The sequence below is a fragment of the Stenella coeruleoalba genome (assembly GCF_951394435.1).
Source record: "Stenella coeruleoalba genome assembly, chromosome: 2".
NCBI lineage: Eukaryota > Metazoa > Chordata > Mammalia > Artiodactyla > Delphinidae > Stenella > Stenella coeruleoalba.
Window position 1 is genome coordinate 44,786,499 of NC_137147.1, and position 10,595 is coordinate 44,797,093.

Genomic DNA, 10,595 nt, shown 5'->3' on the forward strand with positions numbered 1-10,595 from the left:
ATAAACTGCTACAGAATCACACCCTGTTCAGGGGTGACCCTGGAGAACTATGGGGAGGATGAATTTTCCCAAAGGGAAGAAAGTCAAGCCATACATCTGGTATGCACTTTTCCTGGAAGGAGAGATGCCCATATATTTATGTCTACAAAAATTCATGGGTTGGAGGTCAGGGACTTGGTACAAGATTGGAGAACAGTTAACAAGGAGGTTTGGGGAAGAGGCATGTGTATATGCCCACTTAATAGTGGACATAGACTGTAAGGATCGGACTTCCCTGGTGGCACAGTGGTTAAGAATCCACCTGCCAATGCAGGGGACACGGGTTCGAGCCCTGGTCCAGGAAGATACCACATGCTGCGGAGCAACTAAGCCGGTGCACCACAAATACTGAGCCTGCACTCTAGAGCCTTCAAGCCACAACTACTGAGCCCATGTGCTATAACTACTGGAGCCCGCGCGCCTAGAGCCCATGCTCCGCAACAAGAGAAGCCACCACAATTAGGATCCTGCACACCACAGTGAAGAGTACCCCCAGCTCGCCACAACTAGAGAAAGCCCACGTGCAGCAACGAAGACCCAGCACAGACAAAAATTAATTAATTGGGAAAAATACACCACTGCCAAGATTTTTTTTAAAAATGTAAGGATATTTCTTTCCTGTAGGAATGCTTATCTAGGGCAAAAGCTTGCAGTTCTCTATAATCGGGTAGGCAAGATGGGCCACTATAGGTAAACCAACCTCTTTCCTCAGCCAACCTGCAATTCGTTCAATGAATTCATAAGGAAAGTGGTCATAGTTGCAGAGATGGAGGTTCTGCAGGGCTTCAAGCACATGGACTTCTTCTCACCAAGATTAATCTACCTACCACTACTGCTAAGTGCCCAGCCTACTAACAGCAGATACCTACACTGAACCCTAGTATAGCAACATACCCTGGGGGGAACAGCAGCCATCAGATAGCAGGTTGATTTTATTAAACACTTTCCATCATGAAGGGATTAGTGATTGGTCCCCCCCAGAAATAGACACTCCTTCTAGATATGGACTTGCTTTCCCTGCATGCAAAGCTTCTGCCATCACCACCATCTGTGTACTTACTGAATGCCTATTCACTGTCACAAATCCCACACAACACTGTTCTGACAAAGAAACTCATTTCACAGGAAAAAAAAAAGTGAGGCAAAAGATTCACTAGAAGAGCTGACATTATAGAATGGTTGGAATGGCTGTCAAAGACCCAGTTTTGGTGACAAATGAGAGACAGAAACAATGCCTTGCAACATTATGGTGCTCTTCTACAAGATGCAATATGTATCTTGCGTCTCTTTTTTTTACCCCACAGACAGAGTATATAGGTACAGAAACCAAGGGTAAGAAGTAAGAGTGGCTCTTCTCATTATTCTACTTAATCATCTGCTTCCAAAAATTTTGCTTCTGATCTCTGCAGATTTATTTTTTATTTTTATTTTTTGGCCACACCAAGAGGCATGTGGGATCTTAGTTCCCCAACCAGGGATCCAACCTGTGCCCCCTGCATTGGAAGTGTGGAGTCTTAACCACTGGAATGCCAGGGAAGTCCCTCTGCATCTTTAAAAGTTCTTAATTCCCAAGGGAAGAAGGCTTCTACGAGGAGACACAACATGGTTCTATCTGAACTGAAAGTTGAGGCTTCCAACTGGCTGTTTTGTGTTTCTCAAACCACTGAACAAGAAGAGGGGTATACTCTATTGATTGGGGTGGTGGATCTGTACTACCAATGGGATCTGACTTCTGCTTGGTTCTCTCATAACTGGGGTGACCCACTTGTATCAGTTTGCCTGAGATTTTCCCAGTTTTATCATTCAAAGTCTCACATCCCAGGAAATCCCCCAGTCCCAGGAAATCTGGGACAGCTGGTCACCCAAGTTCCCTGAGACATGAAAGGAATTCAACAAATTTGCTTTAGAGTGGATCTGGTTTATGTCAGGCTCAACCCATCTTCTCCACCCTCCCAAAATATATTCCTGATGACATCCAAACTTATTTTGCATCCCAGGGAGAAACATTCGACAATGACATTGGCATGCCCCTTCATTCGCTCACCTCTCTTCACAAAAATCCTCTTCAGTGGTCTACATGCCTTTGGGAACAGTTAGGCTTTCTTGGCAAGTCGAAGGGAAAACTTTGACTGTCATGCTCTTTACTCATATTTTTCCAGGACATGAATGAAGTACTCTGATGTTTATCCTTTCTTGTGAATTCTCATTAATCTAATTTTTCCAGCACCATGAAAAATTTATGTTAGATCTGCAAGAGATGTTATAAATCATCTAATCCAACCCAAATATTTCATATTTATTTACAATGCTCTGTTATTTAAACTTCATTATTTTTGTTTTAGATTATGATTTGTCATGCTCACCAAGCATTCATTTCCTTAACTTACACATTTCCTTAACTTACACATTTCCTTAACTTACACATTTAATCCAGTGAGTAATTTAATTTTTTGCTTATATGATTGTGAGCCCTGACTTTCCTAGAAAAAGCTCAGTGTTCTTTAGTATCTCATCAGAAATCACTGTTCAATGAGGGTTTGTTGGTGAGAGACCCTGGTCTTCTAAGTATTGAACATCGCTCTCATTTTCTATTGTGTCTGGGTAATGACATCAGTGATTGTCAAAAGATCTGTTTGCAGATGAACTAGGCTTACAGCACCAATCACAGAGTAGAACTCAAGATTAAGATTTATTTTATTTCAGGTCAGAAACAACTGAGGTAAAACAATACTCTCCCACAAAACCTCCATTGGTACTACTCTCAGCCAAATAATGGGGTAAATAGATCACTAGTCTTGTGTTATGTTCTTATGAATCAGTTCTTCTAATTTTTTAAGGACATAAAGAAGAACAGAATTTGCAGAAACAGTGAACTGTGAATTTAAATACTAACCAAGAAATATTCATCATGCTTAGAAATTCATGCCCGGGTTTATCAGAGTCCACCTCCTATGAAATTCCCGGGAGAGAAAGGAGATGTCTACTGTCAGCTAAAGCCCAATGAAAGAGATTTTTTTTCACCATTTTTTTCCTTCTTTGACTTTATTTTATTTTTCTATAACTGTATTTTCTTCTACTGAGTGCATCGGGACTATTATGAGAGATCTGAATTCCCGTTGGTTCAGGAGATTGAAAAGAAACCAAATTACAGGAGCATAAAGGTCAATAGCAAAAAAACTCCTTTCAGCTTCTAGCCTGACAATAGAGGATATAATGTCAAGATTAGTGAAAAGCTCAGATCCAAGCACTGATATTCCACTGAAAATTTCAATGAATACCTTTGTCAAAAGTTATTTAGTATTGAGAGATAGAAATAACATATCTCTGAAAAAGAAAAAAAATGCTTTGATTGAAAGAAGTACAAATCAACAGCTGAAGCATTACACAAAGCATCATCAGGTTTGAATATTCCTAAACTTTTTTCCAATTTCTTTTCATAAATCTTGTAGTTAATCTTGTCCCATCAGTTGTAGGAGGCTATTGTAGGTGACAATTTTCACATGGCTTCAGAAGAGAAATCAAATCTAGGATAAAACTGCAAGATTCTTTAGTAAAAAGTCAGAGAGGTTTAAGGTGGTGCAGATCAGATCCTTGCAGACAGGCAGAAGGCCTTCTAAGGATTTTTAAGAGTCTATCTTGCAGACTTTCTCTGTTTAAACAGCGGGGCTTTTAAGAATCTAAGTCCATTGTCTCACAGCAGCTTCACAGAGAGTCCAAGGAAGGTAAAAGCTTATTTGAAAGAGATTTGTGGGCCTGGCTTTTATATAATGGAATAGATTATCAATGGACACTCAGGAAGTCCACAAAGTTTTTAAAGTAATTATATCAGCGTGATCTGAAAAAGACAGAGACATACAGCAGCCACCATGCCTTTACTAGCATTTCTCAAAGTGTAGTTCACAAATTATTTGTGATCCACATCAGGCCTCCTGTTCTGAATTTTGGGGGAGGAGGGGTGGAGGGAGGCATATTCAGGACCTAACATTTTTAATAGGTAATACTTATGAATGTTAAAGTTTGATATCCCCCTCAAACAGACCTACTTACTCATTGCTAAATATATTATTCCTGTGGCACTGCCTCCCATTCCTTCATGTTGGAATACCACCACCTTCCATTCCTCACATAATATCCACAGTTTAAACTTTACACGTTCTGGAAATTTTGCCATTTACAGCAATATGGATGGACGTGGAGGGCATTACGCTAAGTGAAATAAGTCAGAAAGGGAAAGACATATTGTATGATATTACTTATATGTGGAATCTAAAAAATATAACAAACTAGTGAATAAAACAAAAAACAAGCTGACTCACAGATAGAAAGAACAAACTAGTGATTACCAGTGTGGAGAGGGAAGGGGGATGAGGCAGTATAGAGGTAGGAGAAAAAAAGCAGGTTTATTATGGGACTATACGAAATCATTTGTGTGAAACTTTTGAAAATTGTAAAGCACTATAGAATTTAAAGAATCTTTCACTCAATAAAAAAAAATTACATAAATAAATAAATAATTTTACACATTCTGTCCTTTCAGTAAATAGTGGTGAATCAATTGGTCAAGGAAAATGTGATGCCTGTCTCACATTATATAACACACAAAAATTTTTGATTTCAAACAGATTGTAACCCAAATATGAAAATTAAAATAATGCCTTTAGGGGCTTCCCTAGTGGCACAGTGGTTAAGAATCTGTCTGCCTAATGCAGGGGACACGGGTTCGAGCCCTGGTCCAGGAAGATACCACATGCCGCGGAGCAACTAAGCCCGTGCACCACAACTACTGAGCCTGCGCTCTAGAGTCCACGAGCCACAACTACTGAAGCCCTTGAACCTACAGCCTGTGCTCTGCAACAAGAGAAGCCACCACAATGAGAAGCCCGCGCACGACAACAAAGAGTAGCCCCCGCTCGCCGCAGCTAGAGAAAGCCCGCGTGCAGCAACGAAGACCCAACGCAGCCAAAAATTTTAAAAATAAATAAATAAATAAATTTTTTAAAAAAATAATGCCTTTAGAAGAAAATGTAGGAGAATATCTTTACAATCTTGAGGTAGACAAACATTTATTAAATAAGAGAAAAAAATATAAACATAAAAGATTAAAAATTGCACTTCTTTAAAATGAAGAATTTATTTTCATCAAAAACACCATTAAGGCTAAATAAATTATGATGCTCAAAGAAATTAATTAATAAAAATGGATGTGAACTCTAAAAAAAAAAATACCATTAAGAGAGTGAAATGCAGGTAGAGCTGGGAGAAGATATTTGAAATACATATATCCAACAAAGTACTTTTCTCCAGAATATGTAAAGAGCTCCTACAACTCTAAAAGGAAAAGGCAGACATCCTATTTTTTGAATAGGCAAAATACCTGAATAGGCACTTTACAAATGAGGTTATCTAAACAGCAAATAATCATATAGAAATATGTCCAATATAACTAATTATCAGAAAATGGCAAATTAAAGCTACACTGAGTGGCAAATAAGAATTAAAGATGTTCAATGTTATCAAGTCACTAGGGAATTGCAAATTTACAACATAATTAGGGGATGTCCCTGGTGGCGCAGTGGTTAAGACTCCACGTTCCCAATGCAGAGGGCCCAGGTTCAATCCCTGGTCAGGGAACTAGATCCCACATGCATGCTGCAAGTAAGAGTTCACATGCTATGACTAAGGAGCCCACCTGCTGCAACTAAAGACCCAGCGCAACCAAATAAATAAATACATATTTTTAAAAATAAATAAATAAAACACAATTAGATCCCACTGCACCTACTGAGATTGCTAAAATTAAAATTCTGACAATACCAAGCGCTGACAAGGATGCTGAGGAACTGGAACTCTCATACATTGCTGATGAGAATGCAAAATGATGCACTACTTTGGAAGAGAGTTTCTTATAAAATTAAATACACACTTACCATATGCATTAGTTTGCTAGGATTCCCACAATAAAATACCACAGACTGATTGACTTAAGCAACAGAAATTAATTTTCTCACAATCTGGAAGCTAGAAGTCCAAGATCAAAATGTCTGCAGGTTTGGTTTCTTCTGAGGACTCTCTCCTTGGCTTGCAGATGGCCACCTACTTACTGTATCCTCACATGGTTTTTTCTCTGTGCACTTGTGCCCTGATCTCTTCTTCTAAGGACACCAATCATATTGGATTAGGGCTCATTCTAATGACCCTATCTTAACTACATCTTTATGAACTTTAATAATAAACATAAGTATCTGATTAAAAAAAAACAGACAAAAATGAAAAAGGAATAATGATTACCACTATACCTCCTCTAGAATGCCTAAAGACTGGCAATCCTAAATGTTGGCAAGGATGTGGAGCAACTGAAAGAACTGCCTTAACTTGGTGGTTGGAGTATAAATTCATTCAAACACTTTGGAAAATTTACAGTACTTAAAGCTAAACATATTTATACTCTACAACCCAGAAATTCCACTCCAGTAAATATACCCAACAGAAAGGAGTGCATATATCCACCAAAAGGCATGCACAAGAAGCTTCATGGGAAAAGCTAGAAACAACCCACATGCCCATCAACAGTGGAATGGGTTAAAAAATAATGTGGAGGGAGTTCTGTAGTGGTCTAGTGGTTAGGATTTGGTGCTTTCACTGCCACGGCCCGGGTTCAATCCCTGGTTGGGAAACTGAAATCCCACAAGCAGTGTGACCCAGCCAAAATAAAAAAATAAAAATTTTTAATTAAACAAAAATTAAAACAAACAAAAAATGTGGAGTATTCACATAATGAAATATTATACAGCAATTAAAAACCAAACTACTGTTACATGCAACCACATAAATCAATCTCATAAACAAGAGATTGATTAAAAGAAGATGGACACAACAGAGTACCTACTATATCATTCCATTTACGTGAAGTTCAAGAATAGGTAAGACTAATTTATAGTGATACTGGTCAGAATAGTGGTTATGTTGTGGAGTGGGGCAGCATTGACTAGAAGGTGACATAAAGAAACCTTCCAGTAAACTGGGAATGTTCTATATCTTTTTTCTCCAGCTTTATTGAGGCAGAATGTTCTGTCTTGATCCAAGTGGTAGTTACACTGGTATATACATATGTAAACATTCACTGAGCTGTGTTGCTAGATTGGTGTTTTGCTGTACCTAAGTTATACTTCAATTTGGAAAAAAGTAAAAAATAAAAACAAAACAAAACTGTACCCATATTTCCAAGGGGGGAAGTAAATAGGGCTATAGATGAAACAAGATTAATCTCACGTTGATAATTGTTGGGTGGGTTATCTGTACATCATTGAGGCCCATTATATTCTCTCCAATTTTTTTTTCCACTAAAGAGAAATCTTTCATCCATTCTTATAGGCACATTTCAAAGCCATTTCTTCTAAGAAGCTATAAGATTTTCTTTCCTCCTTTAAACTTCCAAAACATTTTGCTTCATTAGTAAAAACTCTCTTATCCAGCCTCCATTTAACTCATTCTCCAAACTCAGTGGCTCTCTCCATTCTCTCTGTGCTATGCACTGCCTTGTAACACCTGTGCCTATAGGCTACACACTAGCACACCCAAGCACAGCTATGCCCGTGATTGAGTATGCTTACCAAGGGTCCGTTATGTTTTCTCAGTCAGATTTCTGTAACTGTATTTACATAATTTAAACAAATACTGAGTGCAAAAAGACCTGTTAATTAAAACTATGTTCATTACTTCGGAAAGAGTTGGTAAAGACAAATAGCTAGAAACTTCAATGTCAAAATAAGTATGTGTGTTAACTCTGAATTACATTAAAAACCACTAAATTGTACAATTTATAGGGGTGAATTTTATGGCATGTGTATTATATCTTAATAAAGCTGTTATAAAAAATCAGGAGTGAGTGAAGTGACTACAAAAGTTTGCAAGGACTTTGAAAAAACTAAAAGACCTTTGTAATTACATTACAAATATCTTTAATTTCTTATTAATCTTTTAAGAAAATATAATGGAAATCATAGACAGCCCTTTTGAGTGTGGTTTATGCAAGAAAAACCCTTTGAGTGTGGTTTATTCTTGTTGATTCCACATGTATTATACATACTGTATATGTTTTATTGCAATATAATTCACAAACCATACAATTCACCCATTTAAAGTATTCAAGTCCATAGTTTTAAGTATATTGAGTTGTATAACCATCACCACAATCAATTTTAGAATATTTTCAACATCCCAAAAAGAAATCCCATAGACATTAGCAATAAATTCCCATTTCCACCCAAGCCCTCCAGCTCCTGGAAACTACTAACCTACTTTCTGTCTTTATTGATTTTCCAATTCTGTACATTTTATGTAAATAGAATCATACAAAATGTGAATTGTGACTGGCTTCTCTCACTCGGCATGTTTTCAAGGTTCATCCATGTTATACCATTAATCAGTACTTCATCCCTTTTTTGGCTGAATAATATTCCATCTTATGAACATACCACAATTTATTTATCCATTTATCAACTGATGAACATTTGAGTTGTTTCCAGTTAGTGTGAATAATACTGCTATGAACATCTGTGTACAAATTTTGTGTAGATATGTGTTTTCATTTCTCTTTGGTATATAACTAGGAATGGCATTGCTAGCCTCATATGGTAATTCTGTTTAATCTTTAGAGGAACTGTCAAACTGTTTCCTGCAACAGCTGCACTATTTTATATTCCTACCAGTTGTAGATGAGAGTTCCAGTTTCTCCATATCCTTGCCAACACTTAAAATATCTGTCTCTCTTATTATAGCTATCCTAGAAAAATAGCTATAACTATCTCATTGTAGTTTTGATTTTCATTTCCTCATAATTAGTGATGTGAGCATCTTTTCATGTATGTGTTGGCCATCTATATATCTTCTTTGGAGAAATGTCTGTTCAAGTCCTTTGTGCATTTTTAATACATGTTATTTGTTTTTTTGCTGTTGAATTGTATGATTAGAAGACTTAATATTATTTAAATGTTTATACTACCCAAAGAGATCTACAGAATCAATGCTATTCCCATCAAAATCTCAATGGCATTTTTTACAGAAATAGAAAAAAATCCAAAATTCATATGGAACCACAAAAGACCCCAAATAGTCAAAGTGATCTTGAGAAAGAAAAACAAAGATGAAGGTATTACACTTCCTGATTTTCTAAATGTATTACAAAACTACAGTAATTAAAATAGTATGGTACTGGCATAAAGACAGATATATAGACCAATGGAAGAGAATAGAAAGCCCAGAAACAAACCCATGCATATATGGTCAACTGATCTTTGACAAGAGTGCCAAGAATATGCAATGGGGAAGAGACAATCTCTTCAACAAATGGTGCTGGGAAAACTGGATATTCATATGCAAAAAGTGAAATTGGACCCCTACCTTATAGCATACACAAAAATCAACTCAAAATGGATTAGACTTAAATGTAAGACCTGCAACTATAAAATTCCCAGAAAAAAAAAATAGGGAAAAGCTCCTTGACATTGGCTTAGTAATGATTTCTTGGATATGACACCAAAAGCATAGGCAACAAAAGCAAAAATAGACAAGTGGGATTACAACAAACAAACAGATTCTGCACAGCAAAGGAAACAGTCGAGACTGAAAAGGCAACTTATAGAATGGGAGAAAATATTTGCAAGCCATTTTTCTGATAAGGGGATCATTTTTAAACATCCATCTGAAGTCTCATTTGAGGCCTGTAATAAAAAGTCACAGACTCATGAAGTGTCTTCCCCTTGTGAGTTGTACAAGTGCGTCCAGAACAACATGAGCCCACAGAGCGTGGACCCAACATTTCACTGACTGCTCAGGATCGTGTTCCTGCTGAGTCAAGTCTCCTGGCTCCCAGGGTACCCAGAGCTCTGACTTGGGCTGAGATGCAAGAGCTATAAGCACAATGGGAAAGAAGAAAAATAACAGAGGGAGCCCTTGACTTTGAGGTGTGAAATAAAAAGGAACCAGAGATACTCTGCTCTCATTCACAGGCACTTCAGTGTGGTCCAGAACTGCTATTCCAAATATTAAACAGGAACCTTTGTTCGGAGATTGGCTCAGATGAGCCCAATAAATCTCAGCTTGAAGCCTCTTCTGCAGGTTCCTCCCTCAGACATCTCATAAGGCATGGCCCTGGGCCCACAGCCCTGTATCATCGTTCTTTATCATATTGAAGGATGGTGCTGAACAACAAAAATACTACCCAAGAGTGTGAGTGTCGTTGGACAGATTAATGGAAAGTTTGTATTTTGGTTTGTGGCTGTGGTCACTGCTTGCATCTCAGCCTCTCAAGCTGCCCATTTCAATTCAAATTAAGCAGCGCTTCTCATACTGTGTGTCCCAACATGCTGTACGTGCAGCTGCTGCCTTCCATCCATCACAGCCCAACTCAGCACACTCTAAGTTCCAGGTCAGCATTTCCTGATTGCATTCCTTGTCCCAGTCATGCTTTGAGCTGCGTTACTTCTAGCCATTCATCACCCAGCAATTGTTGTTATTAGCTGTCTTTGTCGCATGACCAGTCCTGCCAAGTATCCCAG